This window comes from Ictalurus punctatus, unplaced genomic scaffold (genome assembly GCF_001660625.3).
Source record: "Ictalurus punctatus breed USDA103 unplaced genomic scaffold, Coco_2.0 Super-Scaffold_100068, whole genome shotgun sequence".
In the NCBI taxonomy this organism is placed as follows: Eukaryota; Metazoa; Chordata; class Actinopteri; order Siluriformes; family Ictaluridae; genus Ictalurus; species Ictalurus punctatus.
This window is the reverse complement of record NW_026521091.1, coordinates 1,017,502-1,039,264: the sequence shown is the minus strand read 5'-3', so window position 1 is coordinate 1,039,264 and position 21,763 is coordinate 1,017,502. Positions and strand designations below refer to the sequence as shown.

Genomic DNA, 21,763 nt, shown 5'->3' with positions numbered 1-21,763 from the left:
GCTTCATACTCATCCAATCCATACTTGTGCCTGAGAGTGTATTCATTGAGTAAAGACAGTGTGTGCTCTTAAGTGTGTGTGTGTGTGTGTGTGTGTGTGTGTGTGTGTGTGTGTGTGTGTGTGTGTGTGTGTGCGCGTGTGTATTTAGACAGCAGTGTGAAGTGGTGTACCACTACGTGAGGAGGGAGAAGTATGCTCTGAGGATGAGGAGATGGAGCAGGATGACGTGGTGTCTCTCTGGAGCTCCTCCACGTTCTTCACGCAAAAACAATAACTCTCTCAGATTCTGATGGAGCGGCATCTACATAATCAACAAAGCACACAAACATCAGTTTCGTTCTGGGACACCGATTTTCTAAATCATTACATTCGCTTTCTATTTATTTATGTATCATTATTAAAAGATCAGTCATCAAGCCGGTGTAACCTTAATCTTTATCGCTAGCTGCTCCTGAAGTGTTTTGGAAATCGTTTCAGCCACGTCATGTTCACTCACCGTCCACTTTATTAGGAACACCTGTACGTTCATGTAGTTTTCTAACCAGCCAATCATGAAATATACAGGAATATAGAGGAATCACAAGAAAACTCCATTTCAACACATTTAAAAAAAAATAATCTCACAATGTTGGATTTGAGTTTGTAATGCAGTGAGCACAACCAAGGAGTGCATTTTAAAAAGAAAACTACAATGTTGTTGAAGACTGAAACCTGTACCTACAAACTAGAACTGAAAATGGAACCACTGAAGAGTCAACAGTGTCAGAGATCCTCGTGTGTCCAGTTCCACTGTGTACGGCACTTTTTATGCTTACCGACCCATTACTCCAGCTTTTGTGTTTTTTTAGCTTTGTGCTGATAGAAATGGTTTTGTGTTTTTAAAGCAAACTTGGTGTTAAAACCCAGAAACATCTAGAAATAAAAAGGGACATTCATCATGTGTCTGAAGTGACACTGTTCAGTTATACAAGTAACTGGGTATTTTGGTATATATTGGAAGCACTATTTTTGAGCATTTCCCCATAATTTCATAGAGTGTGGTTTGCAGTATAAGCACCTGAGGTCTCATGCGTGGGTTCCAGCGCACATAATAACCCACCCAGAGCTCCAGATGTGTGAGACTGGCCAGTGGATACAGCACCTGGTTTTTACAGTCCACATAGAACGGGTTAGTGAAGTCCTCCGGCTGACTTAATGTAGGACCGCAGTGACCATTTTACCCTGTACTTCCTAAAAACAAAAGAGGAGAGAGAGAGAGAGGTCATAAGACACTTAGACAAATTCATTTCCATTCAGAAAAATCAGACAGGCTGGAAAGCCTCCGCCCATTAGTGGAGAAATGTGGAGCGTACCTTTTCCATTCTCTCCTGCTCACTGCTGTAGAGGAATGTACCAAACAGGCAGCTGTAGGGGCGATCCAGGATGGGGATGAGAAAAAGCTCTTTGAACTCAGAAGCAGAAGGAAACTGAAAAAAGAACACAAACACTGGGTTTAACAGTGTATAGTAAGATGCTTAAATGTGGATCTGCACAATAGTGCCTGAACAGATAATCAGTCTTTTGTTCAGTACGGAAATTATATTTATTTCTTATAAAAGTATTGGAACATCAAGGCCAATTCTACTGCTTTTGCTATACAGTGACATTTGGGTTTGAGATAAAAGACGAATATGAGACCATAGATCAGAATTTCAGCTTTCATTTCCTCATATTTACATCTAGATGTGTTAAACCGATTAAAACATGGCAGCTTTTTTTGAAGCCACCCTATTCATTAACTGTTCAAAAATACTGGAACGAGTGACTGATGGGTTTTTCTCGCTGCCCCGGTGTACCTTGTTAAATGGACTTTAAAGAATGAATAGCTCTGAATGTCTTCTCTTGGTTTGAGCCCTGGGTTTCACCTGTGGAGACAGCATTTGTTGTTAAAAAGAATAAACTGACATGAGGACCAGAGAGCTGTCTATGGGAGAAAAGCAAGCCATTTTGAAGCTGCGAAAAGAGGAAAAACCGGTCTGAGGCATTGCACAAACATGGGGCATAGCCAAAGAACAATTTGTAACAGGGCTCCAGGCAAAAAAAAATAATCTAGGAGCCGTTGGCTCCTAAACCCAAAATATTTTGGCGCCAAATCAAATTTTCAGGAGCCAAAATATAGTGTTGTCATATGACATATGATGATATTGTTAAATGGCTACCTCACACTGCCTTTTCTTTCCCCTCTGTACTGTCTGCCTTTGTTTACTCTGCCTCCCATAGTTTACACCATGTATTCTTTACATACACAATATGTGTAATGTTCAGTACATCATATTGAATCATATTACCGTAAATACTTAAATGTCCAATCATTTGATTATTTTTTTCACTTTCTTATTCTACTATGTACAATTAGTTGTTTCCTGCTTATTCAGGCTCAGAGTCATGTAGGCTGCATTGAATTTTATTTTCAATTCCCTCATCTCTTTTTCAGTTACGTTATCACTAGCACGTTGCACTGCTTTCACGATTGGGGTGGCACGAGGGGCAGACCTAGCAACGACACAATCCCTGGCGTTCTTATGTTTTTTATTGTCTCCATGCTTCTTCACGGTTTCTTTTTTAAAATGACTCGAACTGGTAATGAACTCTGTTTTACCAGCAATATCTTGTCCTGCTTTAGCACAAAAGGTGCAGTACATTTTCCCTTTGTCATAACGTAACCAGGCGAACTCTTGTAGCCAAGCTGATTTAAACTGTCTTGTCGGGATGAGAGCTGCAGAGACGAGAGAAGACTCAACTCGCTGCGCTTGGCTGTCATCATCTGTAAAAGATTGCACACCGATTGAAACGGGCTGGCATGACTCAAATGTCACTTGAGAACTTTCACTGGTCGAGTTGGTCTCAACATCGTTGGCATCTGATGTAGAGGAGGCAGGGTTTGGACAGGCAGGGAATGAGGAAAACTCTGATATTTTTCTTCTCAGCTGGCTAAAGTTAGTTAACTATGCAGTTAGCTAGCCTACATATAACAGATACAGTCAAATTCCAACGAACTAAACCACATCAAACTAAATTAAACACCTTTAATAAAGTTCACTTCCAACTTTTTAACCTGATAAACGTGACATTAAACCTGTTTCTGTTCATCTATGGAAACCATACAGGAGTGCAGGCGCTGGGGCAGGTACACGCATGCGCAAGAGGGGATGTGAGTTCAGTAGCCTAACACAAGATGATGTATGGTCATTTCTATTTAATTCGTTTTTTAATTTTGTTTGAGGGTAACGGTGGCCACTGGCGACTGGCAGAAAAAACATGGTCGCAAAATTAAAAAGTTGGTCGCATAGCGACCATTTTAGTCACCATCTGGAGCCCCGTGGAATGTCCTGGAAAAGAGAGTTTGTTCTCATTATGATCTCTTACTTTAAAATAAAACAATAGTTTCCTCACAAACCTCTCTTTTTTTCCCCCTAACTCTTGAAATTAATAAGACTTGCAATGTTACTGAGAAACTGGAAAGTGCAATGTCCTCTCTGCCGTGACACTGGAGAATACTTCCATAAAACTTGCATAAATAGATAACTTATAAATCTTAACTAGATCACAATGATCATACGTCTTTTTCTTTAAGTGACATGTTTATAATATGTTTACGATTACGCTTAGACTATGTATTGCATACGCCATACTAGACCCTGTGAATGAGCTGTTGCTATAGAAACGAGAACGAGCACATCACTATAAAGCTGTAATTTCCCTTGCAGCTGGAATCAGAATCTTGCTGTTCCAGAAATGTCTCCAACGCCTTCTGACCAATCAGATTGGAGAATTCAACAGTGTTGTGGTGTAAAGCATCAGTAGCTGACCTGTCTCATCATCTGCCACACACAGTCGATGAACTGCACAAAGAGAGGGGATCGTTCCGAGTTGGCGTGATTCTCATCTCCAAGGCAGACACGCTGAGAAACAGAGAGAGAAAGATGGGGTTAAATATACATGCGTTCACACGCCCACACACAACCACACCCTCACTGCTCATACTCACCGAGACCAGCTTGTGTCCGAAGCTGATCCACTCCTTCTCGATCAGTACCTGGAAGTCCCTGAGTGTGCGGTAGTGCGAGTCCAGCATCAGCTTGGCCAGAGAGGTGAGCTGAGCCGTACGGTCCCAGCCGTCACTGCAGTGCACCACCATCGAGCTCTTACTACATTCAACCTTATCTGCTATACCATTAACTGCTATACGCACTGCACCTGCTAATAACAGCTACACACACACACACACACACACACACAGGTCAAACAACCATCACTTCACTGTGAGTAAAACACAACACACAAGGGTTCACAAACAAGGTATCACAAATAGTTGTCTAGAACAACATGTAGATATTAATGAATTAAATAAGTACTTAACAATTAAAATGTAATAATTATTCACAATGTATGTTCAGGGCATAATATCTAACTACAAAACAAAACAGATGCTCTGTGTTCTTATGTTCTTCTGTTTCCTGTTTTGTGAAATGTCTTCGATTAGGAGAGGACATGCTGTTTAAATAAGGCTAGACATTGCTGCTCTCTACATGCATACCTGTTCAAACAATGACTGAGTAATAAGTATATCAATGCTTAGTTATGCAGTTATCCAATCAGCCAATCACATGGCAGCAGCACAATGCATACAGTGCTCACATCAAACATCAGAATGGGGGGAAATGTGATCTCTGTGGTTTGGTTTGATGTGTTGTGCATGCTGAGATGCTTTTCTGCTAACCACGGTTATAAAGAGTGATGATATGAGTTACTACAGTATATCCTTCCTGGCAGCTCTGACCTATCTGGTCACTTTCCTCTGATCTCTCTTATCAACAAGATGTTTCCACCCACAGAACTGTCTCTCACTCAGTGTTTTTATGGGTTTTTTCTGACACCATTCTGTGTAAAATTCTAGAGACTACTGTATGAAATTCCCAGCAGTTTCTGAAATACTTGAACCAGCCCATCTGGCTCCAACAACTATGCTATGATTAAAGTCACTGAGATCACATTTCTTCCCCATTCTGATGTTTGATGTGAACTTTAACTGAAACTCTTGACCTGTATTTGCATGATTTTATGCATTGTGCTGCTGCCACATGATTAGCTGATAACTGTATAAATGAGCAGGTGTTCCTATTTAAGTGCACGGTGAGTGCATGTTGTGACTTTTATGTGTTTTGTAACTGATTTTTATATTAAATTTTGGTGAATGATCTGTATTTTACACTGTATTACCCCATACAGAAGCAAAACAGATTCTATAAGGCTAATTTCTTATGAGGTTCGTGTATGTGTGTGTGTGTGTGTATATATATATATATATATATATATATATATATATATATATATATATATATATATATATATATATATATATATATATATATTTTGTGTGTGTGTGTGTTTACCCTGACATACTCCAGCCAGTGCGTGGCATCTGTGTCAGAGTACCAGTGAAGTTCTTCTATGGTGGGGTAGACCACCTCCTTCAGCTTGTGCAGAGATTCCCGCAGCACATGGATGTTGGGAATCTCCAGGAAATTCAGTTCCACATTGGGAAGGAAAATTTCGCTCTCATAGCCACCATCTTTAACCTGGAGGGGAAAAGAGAGGAGAGAAGAGAATGTGATGCTCGAATAAACTCACCATTCTGTGAGGATGGGAGTTCACGTGTAGATGGTGAGTAGTGTTTTTATTTTGTGAGTGCTTTTAATGAAGGCTCATTGCATAGTGGGGTTTTGGTAGTCAGATTTCACTGTTAGCACTTCAGTACACATGCACTACGTTTACATGGACAGCAGTAATCTAATTATTGACTATTAATTATATTACTCTGAGTAAGATAATAATGTGATTAAGGTGTTTACATGAGTCGCTTTTAGAATACTCCTCTCGTGTACCCGTTTTACATGTTATAGAACATAAATGGATTAACGGCACGTCATTATGTCACCGCGCCACGCCGTCCGACGTTCCCTCCAGAATTTCACGTATCAACATACAGTTGATCTTCGTTATGGTACCGTATACAGTCTGGAGTGTTATTTTTAATTTTTACGAAAGCTTCCAGTGCAGTTAATTATTTGTCATTCTGTACGTGCAAATAGACGACTGCTTGAAGCCACTAGCTAGATAGCTACTAACCCGTGTAACCTCGCCTGTCATTTCTTTTCCCACATATAGCCCTCTTTTTTTAATCTTCCCATATTAGTTAAAACAAAGCATTTTTATTGGTCTAGCCTAATGACGAGCACCGAAGTTCCTCAGCTGTAGGTGTTTTAATCAGCGGAAATAGTGACACATCTCTGCTGAAAACCATCACAGAAATTCTAATGGATTCCACTACAAATACCATTACAAACCTTAAAAACCTTTACCAAATTTCAAAGGTGTTCTATTGGTCCTTAATGGTACCCCTAGACATAACATACCATTAGAGGTCCTAAGGGACCATTACAGATTCCATTAAAACCGATGCAATTCCCATTAAAACCATTACCAAATTCTATAAGGGTTTCTGTTGTCAAAACAAAGCATTTTTTTTATCAGTCTAGCCTACGAGACAATAAGGTGCCACTTGAGTGCATACAATTTCCTTGTGGATGGTGCTCTAGCATTTAACATGGTCTCTACAGTCATGAGAATAGAATCTATGAGCTGGGGCCCGTCAGGGGCCAGACCCACAGTTTCCACAGTTCTGGCCAAGGGTGATAAATCAGCCCTCCGGCTTGAGACAGTAGATCCAATCTAAGAGCTCAAATGGGGCACCTGACAGACCTTCCAGGACCAGGTCCACCTGGGTGAAGGACAACATTCCGGGAGCCTTACATTAGGAAGATATCACTCTGCTATTACTAGAATAAAGTGTGTATATGAACTCCATACATAAGGAGACATGTGTGTTTGATGAGCTCTGAAAATTAGTTTTGGAGACAAGTGTGAGTAAAGGCCTCAGTGCGTGTGTGTGTGTGTGTGTGTGTGTGTGTGTGTGTGTGTGTGTTCTTATCTGCGCAGGCAGACCTGCTTCGGTGTGAAAACAGAAAGAAAGAAAGAAAAAAAAGACAAAAAATAATAAACACTGTGTGTGTGTGATCTTCAGATTGAGATGAGTAAAACAGGACTTTGTGAGATATTTCTGCTTTTTCATTGAATGTCTGAATCTTGTACAGACTGTGGGGTGTGAGTCCAGTGGGACTGTTTGTATTATAATAATTACTTTATCAATATCTGCTGTGAGTGATTTAAAAATGGTGGAGCCGTCAAGAACTTGGCATTGTAAATATTTTAGACATCTGCCAGACTGCCCATTGTGTAAATCACTTAGAACTTTTAGACCTGTAATATATAAAAATATTCCCAGATTGTGTGAGAGAGAAATAATTGGTATATATTGTAACCGTAGTTTTGACAGGTATAGGTCAAAGCTCAAAAAGATACACATTCTAACTCTCTATATCTAGATCAAAGGTCATGATCATAAAAATATTAATAGTTATGTTAAATCTGGTTCACATCCATTCGTGACCATACCTGGTACGGCCATGTGTTTTCCGCCCCACACACGTTGCACACATGGTCCTTCTAACACTCTGTGGTAGGTCATAAAAATATGTATAGTTATGTTAAATCTGGTTCCCATGCATTCCAGACACATATGTTCTCATAACTGGTACGGCCATGTGTTTTACACCCCACACACGTTGTACACATGGTCCTTCTAACACTCTGTGGTAGGTCATAAAAATATATATAGTTATGTTAAATCTGGTTCACATCCATTCGTTACCATACATGGTGCGGCCATGTGTTTTCCACCCACACACGTTGCACACACATGTTCTTTCTTTTCACATAGAATATGAAACTCTCTGAGGTAGGTCATAAAAATATATATAGTTATGTTAAATCTGGTTCACATCCATTCATGACAGAAACGTTACCATACATGGTACGGCCATGTGTATCCCACATCCAAACAAAAATATCACACACACACACACACACACACACACACACACAAACACACACGTGCATGTACAGACAAACGCATGCATACGAACCTGCTTATAAAAGTCGAGCATCCCTCTAGGTTTTATAATGCTCTGTACTTAGAACAACGTGTGCGATCTTACAACATGGCTGATGTTTGTCCTAACGCGCCGAAAAAAGCTCACCCTTTTTTGGAAAGAATAGAAAAAATGTTAGAACATGAAAAGATTCAATATTGGGTAATGTCAAACGGATGTACAGCCGGGGTTTTTTTTCGATGCAGAAAAAGGAACGTTTTGCTTTTCAAGTTCTCGGTCCCGGGAACACACGATCTTTTCCTTTCACGTAGAATATGAAGTACTCTGAGTCAGGCCTAGGTCAAAAGGTCAACAACGTAAAACCCCCGTTCTGATGCATTCCCGAGCACAAACACACCCCACACACACACACACTCGAATGCATACGAACCTGTTTATAAAGTCGAGCACTTCGAAAGTTTTAACATCGGAAAAGGTTCGACCGAATTTCCAGAGTCAGTTCTTCACTACTTCGAAAGTTTGAACATCGGCAAAGTTCAACAGAATTTCCAGAGTCTATCCTTCACTACTTCCAGACACCATGGATTTCTCGGCAGGGAAAAATTTGTATTTTAATCAATTAATAGTTAAATATAAATTGAAATACAATGTTTATGTAATTATCCAGTAGGCAATGATATTGATATAAACTTAGAACTAATCATTCTGAGTACAAAAATCATCATACTTATCTGGTCATTATGTAATCTGGTACGATACTTTATCTAAAATGTAAATATTCATTACATTTATATTACAGTGCAAGACCGAGTTAAGCTCATCTGATTCTAGTGTATAGGTAATTAAAATTTGTCTCTTAGATCTATGTAGTGATCTAAAATGAGAATGTTAAGTTATTAAAAGTATGTTTTACTGTTTAATAGACAGCTTGGTGATTATTTCTGATGATGAGATTCCCGAAACAACCACTCATGACCTTTTGAATCTGAGTTCCACACGTAAGTCATAACATAAAATTATGAATGTTTCATGCTGTAAAAGTCTTTCATACGTGAATATAACATTGTTTGTATCATATTCAGAATTTGAGGGAAACGTGTCTAACAGTGATTACGACAGAGATATTTCAGGTGAGTTGTAGTATATTTACCTTCTATTTACACAGCACAATAAATAAATAAATAAAAGCTCTTTCACATGTTCTGTGACTTATAGATACGAGTGATGCAATAGAAGACCAAGAGGAAATCATCTCGGAAACCGACATTCAACAAGATATCGAACTACAACAGATCTGCGCAGTGTGGCGTGAATTCTTCGAAGCAAAGACTGATTTATTGGAAAACTTTGGACAGATTGATTATACACTTGAATCTGGTCGAGGTACAGATTTTATCCCTTTACTGTACAGCACGCTTGAAAATGTGAATAGATGTCTCTCAGTGAGCATAAAGTTGATTAGGAAATTGTATGATAGATATGGTGCAGAAACGACTGAAATGCAGTTCGGATATGGAGATTAAAAAAAAGAGAACCGAAAATTCTCCATTATCGCATGGTTTCTTTTATGACGGAAACCAGAGTTTTTCAAATGATTCGCACACACCCCTGAACCGATCAAAGCGATCAACAGGCTGAACGAAAGTTTAATACCGTCACACCAAGTGATTAGTGAGAGACCTAATCAGAGTCCAAATTACGTCATATAAAACACAACGGTGACGCCGAATGACATATTTTCTGAATTAAATCAATGTCTGTTAGAGTTACATAATAACCTAAATGAACACGATCATTCAGTACAAATAAACCCTGATCTAATCGCTGCAGTCAATCAGTTGAATGAAAATTTAAGATCGTCAGAACAGAACAATACTCAAAATGAAAACCCCAGACGAAATTCCAGTCAAACTGTATCAAGTACGCCGGTCACGTCGCACGACATATTTTTCAAATTAAATCAATGTCTGTTAGAGCTACAAAATAGCCTAATCGAACAAAGACAATCTTTGCAGATAAATCCATGTTTAATAGACGTGGTGAATCAAATCAATGAAAATATGTCATTATCTCCCGTTCAGAATATCGTCTCGACTCCAGAAAACGCTCAGGAACCTAGTCCGTTATCTTCTCATGATATGATACACGAACTTAATCAAAGTCTTATGAGGATAAATGACGGTCTTGTTAACTTAATTGAAAACCCTGGCAATATTGCACAAAATTCGGAAAACGATAATGAACGCAACCGCCCAATGGAAAACATACACTCACCTAATACCCAAGATTCTCAAATGGAAAACACACATTCGCCCGATACCCGAGATTCTCAATTGGAAAACTCGCCTGATATCCAAGTAGAGCAAGAAGGTGATGGATTAGAACCTAATATTAGAATAATTAATCGGGAAAGATTCAACAACACTGAGATTAGGAGAAGAGTGAATTTTTCTTCTATCGCGAACGTTGACAGCTTTGCAGATTTTTATAATTATGTTTTAGAGATTTTAAACAGCGCGATTGAAATCGCTAACAATTTAATTTCTGCCAAGGATGTAGTCACCGTTGAAATTAGAGGTGATACGATCAATGTTTCATCACACGTTCAATTAGACAATGGTGTCATCGATTTAGGTTCTTTTCTGACCATGCTCGAAAATGCAATTCAGAGTAAACGTGAAATTTTTACCGATAATACCCTTGAAATAGTCGTCCAAATCGTCCGACCACTTCGGGGTGGTGGAAATAGAAGGAAAATAGGACATATATTCAAAACAGAAACCCTGCAGAAGAAAATGCAGCATCTATACATTTTTCACAACAGAGACAACATGTGCTTCGCCTTGTGTGTTAGCCAACTTTTGAATCATGAAAAAAATGATTTTGAAACCGAACAAATCGCTAGAAAATTTCTGCCATTCGGGGTTTGACGTTTTATGGAAACATAAATGCGCTTATAGCTGCAACGTTTGTCACGACCCCGATTGTTACAAACACCCTAAGAATGTTACTAAATGTCCAGAGTGTCAGAGACTGTGTAGCTCCCAATACTGTTTCGAGAGGCATAAAGCAAAGATTCAATCGCACAAAGGCGAATATTCTATGTGTGAAACGGGATTCTACTGCGGTAAATGTAAACGTGTGATAAGGGATAACCCTTCTAATCGAGAGAATCACGTATGTGCCCATTCGAAATGCATACTCTGTGGCCAAAAACTCGATGAGGATATCGAGCATAGATGTTTTATACAGAGGGCCAGGAAAGAAAGCGAAAATACGGATTATGTGTTTTACGATTTCGAGACTAGGGAGGAAACAGGAACACATGTAGCTAATTTCATATGCTGTATTGATTTTAAGGGTGAGGAGTGGGTGGCTGAAGGGGATGATTGCGTCAGTGCCTTCTTTAAAAAGTTTCGGTGTAATGCATACCACGGATACAAGTTTATAGCCCATAACGCTAGAGGGTTCGATTCATACCTTTTGTTAAACCATTTAGTGAAAGAAGGAATCACACCTGAAATCATAGCACAAGGCGGTAAAATTTTGTGTTTCATCGATACCGCGTTTCATCAGTCCTACATTGATAGTCTATCGTTCTTACCCATGAAATTGAGTAGCATCCCAAAAGCCATGGGTTTTTCGGAAAGCAAGAAAGGCTATTTTCCCCATTTCTGGAACACCGTAGAACATCAGGATTACGTAGGGCCGTATCCTGACCCTAAGTTTTACGGTGTAGATGGCATGATGCCTAAGGATAGAGAAGAATTCTTTAAGTGGTACAGAACGGTTTCTGACAAAGTCTTTGATTTCAAGAAAGAGATGGCGGAATACTGTGTGAACAATGTAGAAATTTTGAGAAAGGGTTGTATAGCTTTCAGACAAGAAATTCTGGATACAAAGGTCGATCCCTTTAAATGCATAACGATCGCATCTGTGTGCATGAAAATCTTTAGAACCAACTTCCTGCGTAAAGACACTTTAGCTATTCCGCCTCTTGATAATTACATCACCACTCAGAAATCTTTCTCAACACCTTCCATACAATGCTTCGAATATGTTTCAAAAACGCAAAACCTACCCATTCGCCACGCGTTGAACAAAGGTGAAGTCAGGTTCGGTACCTATTACGTAGATGGTTACTGTGAGGAAGGGGAAAACCGTAAGGTTTTTGAGTTTCTTGGGTGTTTTTATCACGGCTGTGAAAAGTGTTTTCCCTCAATGACCCCGCATCCTCTTACCAAATCAAACGCAACCTTCGGAGATATCCGTCAAAAATCGATGGAGAGAATTAAGAATTTGCAAGACACTCTCAATTTGTCACTCTGTCACTCTGATGTGGGAACACGAGTGGAATGAAATGAAGAAAAACGACAATCTCGTGCAAAATTTTCTAAAAGACTTTAAAGCGTTTAAACCCTCGAGATGCTCTTTACGGCGGTCGAACAAACGCGTTAAACTTGCATTATGTAGCTCAACCTGGTGAGAGAATCGATTATTTCGACTTTACCTCGCTTTACCCATTCGTAAATAAGACAAAGACATACCCGATCGATCACCCTATCATCATTTATCGTGACTTTCAACCTCTGAAATATTACTTTGGTATCATTAGAGCAAAGGTATTACCACCTAGGGGTCTGTGGGCACCTGTTCTACCATTTCGTGTAAAAAGCAAACTCCTCTTTCCTCTATGTAGAACGTGTGCTGAACATCAGTTAAAACATTGCGATCATACGGCTCAGGAGAGAGCTCTTATCGGAACATGGGCATCTATCGAAATTGAGAAAGCCGTCGAAAAAGGTTACAAAATTCTAAAAGTGTTTGAAGTGTGGCACTTTCCTAAAAGGTCTGATAAGCTTTTTACGAGATATATTAAAATGTTCCTCAAGACCAAACAGGAAAGTTCAGGTTATCCGTCCTGGGTCGTTGATGAATCATCTAAACGTGAGTACATTCGCAAATATAAGGAGAACCAAGGGATTACGTTGGATCCGAAATTTATCATTTTTAATCCTGCCAAAAGATCCGTGGCTAAACTCGCACTAAATTCGTTGTGGGGTAAGATGTGTCAAAGACCAGACAGATCAAACACGATCTTAATTCGAGATCCTGCCGAGTTTTTACAGTTCATGTTCTCCAATATTTATAATGTGAGTCAGTTCTCTTTTTTGAATGAGGAGGTGGCGATGGTACAGTGGCGTTACGCAGACGAGAGATTGATTAAACCGCTAAACGCTAATGTATTCATCGCCATTTTCACTACAGCGTACGCTAGGCTTGAGCTGTACAATTTGATGGATCGATTGGATCAGCGTTGTTTGTACACAGACACAGATAGCGTCATTTTTAAAAGTAAGGAAGGTGACTGGATGCCACCCTTAAGCGATTACTTGGGTGGTCTTACCAGCGAACTAGATGATGGCGATCAAATCGTGGAATTTGTAAGCGCAGGTCCTAAAACCTACGGTTACAAAACCATGAAAGGAAAAACAACCATGAAAGCTAAAGGCATTACTTTAAATTGTATCAATTCTGAAACTGTCAATTTGAAATCACTAACAGAACTGGTGGACGAGCGAGTGAAAAATCCGGATCATTCAGGTCATCTCGTAACCATGCATAACCAAATCATGAGAGATAAAAAGGGGTTTCATTTGAGAAACAAATCACAGTTGAAAAGGTTCAGGGTTGTGTACGATAAGCGTGTTTTATTATCTGATTTTACAACTCTCCCTTACGGCTATTAAGACTATTCTTGTATATATGTGTATATAGTTTCTGTTGATGTGTTTTGTAAAGGAAAATATGAACGTGACTGCTTTTGACGCTAGGATGCAACTTCCCTTTTCATGTATCGTATGTGGACCGAGTAATAGTGGAAAATCTTATTTTATCAAAATGTTGTTGGAAAACTGTAAAGAGGCAATGTCGGTTGTTCCGGAAAACATTGTCTGGTGTTATACGTGTTGGCAGCCTCTGTACGATGAATTATTGACCAGAATAAAAATAAATTTTCTTCAAGGAATCCCTGATTCTTTGTGTGATGATGAACTATTTCCTCCAAATAAAAAAAACTTGTTGGTAATCGATCACTTGATGGAATCCCTCAGTAAAAATGATGAAGTAGAAAAGGCTTTTACAAAATACACCCACCACAGAAATCTGAGCGTCATCTACCTCGTTCAAAACTTGTTTTTTCAAGGCAAGACTAGCAGAACAATCAACCTGAACACCAACTACATGGTTCTTTTTAAAAACCCTAGAGATAAATTACAGATCAGCATACTGGCTCGTCAAATGTATCCGGGTAACAGCAAGTATTTTTTAGAATGCTTTCTCGATGCCGTCTCTAGACCTTACGGGTATTTATTTGTTGACTTGAAAGCACAAACGCCAGAAGAACTTCGTCTCCGTTCAGGGTTGTTTCCGGGGGAGAAACCGGTTGTGTATGTTCTGAAGAAGAAGAAAAAACTTTAAAGTATCGACAACAAATGTCTGAGCAATTGAAAAAAACCCTACCGTTGCTGAATTCATTACACAGGTCTCCATCCCGAAGGAGAAAGGATATATTACGCGATGCACCCACAGATCTCATCCTGAGCATATGTGAACTAGCTTTAAACGTGCTCAGGGGAAACATACCACTGACGACAAAACAGTATCGGGTTTTAAAAAAACAAAAAAAATGGATAAAACTATTTGCTGATAAAAGAGCTTCCGTTGAAAGAAAAAGGAAAGTTATTAATCAATCCAGAGGATTTCTTCTGCCTTTGCTCAGTGTAGCCATTCCTTTTATAAGCAGCTTAATCGCGTCCCGCAACAATTAACATGGAGACTGCTGAGAAAATGTATTTAGTCCCTCAACATCAGATCGATAAACTTAGAAACATCGCCGCGGAGAAGGAATCCATAAGAAAGACTGTTGAAAACAACTTGGACGATGCAATACGTGGTATTTTATCAAGGACTGATCTGAACGAATACGATAAGGCGAAACTCTACGCGTCTGTGCTGCAAAATTTTTTAAACTTGGTTAAAATAGGAGATCAGGAAACCGCTCAATTTACCCTGTCTCTACCTAAAATATCGGAAAGCAAAACGGAAGCAGCGGTGACCGAACCTCCCAAAGACGAGATCGTGCAAGAGGTCCTCGCTAACATTTCTGCTAGAAACAAAAGAAACGCTTCGTACGTTATGGAAAAACTTTTAAAAGCCGGGGCTGCGTGGAACGATAGCGGTGAATTTATTTTTAAAGGAAACACTATCAAAGGATCTCACATGGTGGATTTGCTTAAAAATCTCACGGCCCCTCATCGAGTATCCGACGAACGGAGGCCTTTAGGTTGGAAAGAGTTCTTACAGACAGTAGCCAACCTAAATATACCCTTTTCAGCAATACCTAATGGCGGTGTTCGACGCAAAATATCTGACATAAAAAGATCTAAAGATATCTCTCATCTTGTTTCCCCACCTAAAAGCAAAGACCACGATTCTGAGCCAGTTTTCAAATCCCCCGTTTTTAACCGTACTGACTGGTTTGATTTTTGAAAAGGACGAGGGACAAAGCATGTTATGTTATGTTATGTTACCCTTTATTTCAATAAAATAACTATTGTTTAACATTTTTCTTGTGAAGCATCGTCATTTAACATTCCACTACATATGCAAATGAAACATATCTAGAGAGTTAACACATTGTACACATGTAATTGAATGCTTTTTATTTACTCTAGGGTACATTTTTTTAACGAATGACACAACAGTGTTATCATTTCTAATTAAATCTTTGCTATACATAGACATAATACGGTTAAATGAATAACCTTTAGCTTTGTGACACAGAAAAAACACACAGTGTTGCCCGCAGCAAACAGACGTAAAGTTTTGAACTTGTACAGGGTTATATTTTATTTTGCAACAGTTCTTTGTCAAAAAATAATGAATCGATCGAGGAAAGAGTTCGTAGTCTGGAGGGTTTCCGTACGAGTCAAAAAATTCTCCTGTGTTTTTGTCATTAAGGCATAACGCTAGCCAGTGCTCACCCGGCATGTGTCTCGGATGTGTGTTTACGATGAATAAAGCTGGAAACTTTCTCAGAGTACTTGTAGGTAGCTCGTCACAGGCCATCACGCCATGAAATATTTTATCTATTTCAGGACAACTTCTCATAACCTCCGTTAGTTCTCTGGTATCCATGAGTTACTGGTAATCGATGAGCACGTTTCTTCGATTGTTTATTTCTAGAATGCTGTCAAAACTGGCATACACTATTAGATTCACCGTGATCGGAAGTGGTTGACGAAATCTGAGTTCCAATCGCATATTGCCCGATTTTATTAATGACAAATGTTGCCCACAATCGTCATCGGGATTCATGTTGAAAGCGAATAAAGTATATCCGTTCAGGTACTCTTCTCTGTTTATCGACAGTGCCTGATCTTTCAGCTGCTTTCCTGATGCTAAAATTAGAGAATGGAATTCACGGACCACGTTACCGGACTGAAAAACAGGCTGAAACGGCTTTGCGGGATATTGCGTACCATCTACGTACAGCGCGATAAACTCTGCATCGTAATGTTTAAAATTAAAAGGGTTTTTATTGTACGACCCGCTGAAGGCGTCGTTGTCAACCATCCCGAAGATAATGGTTTTAGGTAAGGGACCGAGGAAGAGGTTCTCTTGTGAACAAATGCGGCTCCCTGCAGCTAGACTGAAGGTCTTCAAACAGACTCTTTCGATCGGATACTTGGCTGTGGCGGTGAGAAGTGCTTGTCCGTGACCGATTTTTACAGACGGTGAGACGGTTACTTTCTTCACAAAAAGAGAAGCGTTGAGTATTTTCAGATTGAAATTTGCATTTCCTTCCTTCATCAAACAGAATTCAGCTTTGCTGCGAACCATTTTAATCCTCAAATCGATCCCGTTCAGTAAAAGTTTATCCTGAAAAAATATATCCGAGTGAATGTGTCCAATCAGGTCGAAGGTGTTGCTTTCAGCACTGAAACTGGCCCTTTTTTTGAGGCCTTCGTTTCGTCCGTCCGGGTCTGTGGCGTCCATATGCCCCGCTGTGTCTTTGTAGAATAGCCCGGTGCAAAATTGTGTTTCCAGTGTATCTTTTCCATAGTTGATAAGACTTTCAAAGGTGGCACGGTATGGGTATGTACTGCTAGATTGAGAAATAAGACGATCCCCGAGCATGACATCCACTTGTGAAAAAAGTGAGGCTACGGGGTAGTTAACGACCCCAACCTTTGCATCGTTAGCTATATTGGAACCGTCGGGGTTCACGATTTTACAGGTCAGATGTAAAAAAGTGTTGTTCAAATCGAGGTAATCCTCCCCGTTTCCAGCCACGTAGAACTCCAGGGGCCCGTTGTCCGTAAGAGCGGAAAGTGGAGGTATTTCGACATAAGTGTACTTTTCGATACTTGTTTGGGTAAAAGGTAATGTGAAAATATCCAATTCTGTCTTGGTACACTCTGAGGATAGACTGTGTAAGAACGCCATGATGTTAGAAAATGTTCAGCCGATTTCTCTTGTGAGAGATGTAAGGGTGCCTGTTGCCTCTCTGCTCGGTCTTTTTCACACTGTTCTTGATTTTAGTAACCTTACGTCTTTTATTAGGAACCACATGTCGACGCCCTGGGAGCCTTTTAGATTTTTTACACGCAATCAACGCAAGCCCCGATCCGTCTTGATTCTGAGCTTGTGTCTTGCTCATAATGTTGTTGAATACGTCACTTACGAACCCTTTAGCAGCTGTTTTTAAATGAGGCTTTGCAATAGCAAAACCCCTTTTGAGGAACGGAACCGCCATTCTAAAAAGACCCTTGAACAGTCCTCCTAGCCCCGACCCATACATGGTGGGGGCGCCTTGAAACCCAGGAAGACCATTTCCAGCCTGGTGGACATAATAATCCACGTAGGTCTGCGGATGAACGTAGCCCCTATCCATCATTTTACACACGGAACGAATGTTTAGCGGGTCTAAAGTGTAGTTTAGCAATAAATTTCCCGTAACTAAAAGGTATAGGCTTGTTCTGATCCGTTTTGACTTCGATTACTATATCGGTAATGTGGTTCTTGGTGAGAGGTACGTAATGCAACTTATCATAAGTAATTGTGACGACTTTGTTGTTTTCACCCGTTATATGTACGCATCTCAGTAACGGAGCAAAACTGTCACCAACTCGTTGATACTCGATAACGTCTGTATATACATACATCGTATAAAAGCCTGCGTGAATATCAGAGGGGTTAGGCGCTTCTGGTTCTCGGGCCATTATCGGAACACCGGGGTTCATACCGAGCATATATGCTAATTTTCCATTAGCTTTGAACGCAAAATGTTTTTGGGATACGATGCGTATTTTATTTTTCATAGGGTTATAGAATAGCTCTATTCCGAGCTCCATTTTCTTTAAGTTGTTGTTGATTTCACTAACCACTTCATCGATATTTTTATAATATCCTGGAGTGATATTAAAGTTACTGTTTAGTGTTCTCTTTCCATCCCTCTGAATAATATGACACATACTGTCTTCCGCCGTTAACGAGTACCAACTCTGGATATATTGAACCTCTGCGAGCGATACTTCCCATATTCCGTTCAAATCGATTGGTTTGGCGAATTTAGTAGTGTAATGCGAGATCTTATTATTAGGGTAAATATCCAAAGACGCGTTGCTTGGAAGGGTCACAAAGAAACCACACTCTTCCATGGTTTAATGAGTATAGTTTTCAGTTTTGTTCACGGTGATCCTTTTGTTATGTTAACTACGTCTTCGACCGGAACCCACAAATTAAATTTATCGGGCCAACCCACCCATTTCACCAGGCAGATTTTTTTCTGGTTTCGGGTCTTTTCAGACAAGATTTTCTCAATTTTAAACGTCTTGTCCTTACCGATAATGATCTTTTGTAGCTCGGGTTCATAAAATGTTCCGTCAATTTTTTCACCATCATAGTCTCGTAATTTACACACTGGGGGATCTCTCGGTATCCGTTCGGAGATTGTAAAATATTCATCCGTAAAGTTTTGCTCGTATCCTTTCTCAAACTGTCTTTTTAAACGAGAAATTCTAACGATATCACCGACTTTAAACTTGAAATTTAGTTTCTTTAATTTAGGTGTGAACAATCCGTAGAGGGTTTTAAATACTCTGAAGGAATTGGATTCGTTGACCTCGGCAGGTTTCATTTTGATGCTGGAATGGTAATTGTGATTGTACGCTTGAATCAAATCCTGAACTATGTCGATATATTTTCTCGTGGTAAAAGCGGTAAAATATCTCCACATCCTGGTCTTTAGCGTTCTGTTGAACCTTTCACACACCGATGCTTTTTGCCCCGTACCCGTAGCAAAGTGAATAATGTCATGTTTTTTCATTAATGTTTGAAAATTTTTGTTAAAAAACTCCTTCCCTTGATCAGTTTGTAGTTTTCTGGGGACCCTACCTTCATTTAGAATGGAATCAAAAGCTTTAGTTACTTCGACTCCGGTCTTGTTTCGTAACACACGTACCCAGGCATATTTGGATAAAATATCTATACACGTGATCATAAATTTCGCATTGTCGTTACTCTCTGACAAGTTGCTCATATCGACTGAATCAGCTTGCCATTGTTCATCGATGTTCTTCACAAAAACCTTGTTTCTTTTAAACTTTGTAGATACTGGTTTATGTAGACTGTATGCATCCTGCTCTGCTAACCAGTTTTTTATTTCAGTATCATTAGCTCTTTTACCTATTTTCTCAACAATAGCTCTTTGCAAACTCTCAACACCACCGTACGAACCAGGTTCTGACGGTGTATAATATATATTCTTCATCAATCGTTCAGTCATTTCGAGTGTCAAGGCGAGAATGATCAAACACCAGTGTAGAATAAGCATTTATCTCAGAACACGTGAGTAAGGTATTGCATATTCAATCAAAGTAACATTTTCCATTCTAAACACACGCAGGTTTAGATACATGTTTAGTTTACATTCAATTGATTCAGCAATACATATAAAAAAAAAAAAAACTTGTTACACACCTATGTGTTAAGGACACACGCTATTTACGAATGTCTTCAGCATTTTGTCTTCAGCCTTTTCTCGCAGTTAGAATAGACGTGGCTTGTTTTGAGGTTTCCCATGTATGCGATGGTTCAGCAGGTTCCAGAGATGAGTGAAAGTTCCAGTAATCTACGACGTCTTCGCACACTTGCTCGTTGAAAACGTCTTTGGTTTTCTCCTTGACCTCGTTCAGCACGGTTTTGATGTGAGGCTCGTCTCGCCATTCACACACGGTGGCTTCAGCGATGCCTTGAATTTTTTCCAGGGAAGGAGTGTGTTTGATTCCACACAGTTTCAGACCTCTTGCCAATGTGTATTTGAACCATGGTTTAAACAGTTTTTTCAGCAATCTGTAGGTGTTTAGGTGTAGATAGTACTCTTCAGGATCGAACAAACACGCGTGTTGGAGTTGACTCGGGTGATCGATCGCGCAGCCGTGACAGTTGTCCTTCAGATCTTGTTGGATAACTCTGTCCAGCAGTTCCCCCGTAACAGCACGTATGATGGTTAGCACAGTGTTGGTTATACACCCGTCGGCTTCATCGTTCGTTGTCAGATAGGTCAGATTTCTTTTTCCTAGGCTTTCACCGTCTTCAAAACCCGAACTGGTCACATCATCATCATCATCATCATCAGCAGCAGCAGCATACAGGGTTGCATCAGAGGTGTAGAAAACGGGGTTGATTTCACAAGACATATTGCTGGTTGACGTTCAGAATACTTTGACTCGATATGTAATCAGACTCATTTATATAGCGTGTGGGAGGAGTCTTGGGGAGGTGGAGTTTCTGATCAAGAATAGTATATTGACGATCTCAGAATAAGACTTCTTCTAGCCTTTTTTTATTTGCATCATTTCTTTGTCTCTTCCAGTTTTTTGGAATAATTCATCGATTTGCCGGAAGTAGCGTTGCAGATCGTGCCAGCTGGTTCGGTCATACCTCACTTCACAATTCTCTTTGTTATCAGGGGTGTTGTCACCGGTTAATACAGCAGCACAGTGCAGTGAAACTTGGTTCTTGGAGAAATTTGTTGCTCTGATACAGTATTTGCATTGAAGAGACGTACTGTTCCATTTACGTCTGTACGCATCCGGGGAAAAGAAATCCATTCTAACAATGTAGTCAAAATCCTTGCACCATTTTCTGAACTTTTTCCAGTCACCTTTGTTAAAAGTTACGTTCTCTGTAGCACGGCTCCAGTGGATGTGTCCCGGGACCGAGAACTTGAAAAGCAAAACGGTTCCTTTTTCTGCATCGAAAAAAAACCCGGCTGTACATCCGTTTGACATTACCCAATATTGAATCTTTTCATGTTCTAACATTTTTTCTATTCTTCCCAAAAAAGGGTGAGCTTTTTTCGGCGTGTTAGGACAAACATCAGCCATGTTGTAAGATTGCACACGTTGTTCTAAGTACAGAGTATTATAAAGCCTAGAGGGATGCTCGACTTTTATAAGCAGGTTCGTATGCATGCGTTTGTCTGTACATGCACGTGTGTGTGTGTGTGTGTGTGTGTGTGTGTGATATTTTTGTTTGGATGTGGGATACACATGGCCGTACCAGGTATGGTCACGATTTGGATGTGAACCAGATTTAACAAAACTATATATATTCTTATGACCTACCACAGAGAGCTTCATATT

General features: G+C 39.8%; 1 pseudogene; it reads right to left on the bottom strand.

Moving 5' to 3' along the window:
* Positions 1-101: 101 nt before the first annotated feature.
* LOC128630821 (myotubularin-related protein 1-like) lies at positions 102-6,838 on the bottom strand (annotated as a pseudogene).
* Positions 6,839-21,763: the final 14,925 nt, after the last annotated feature.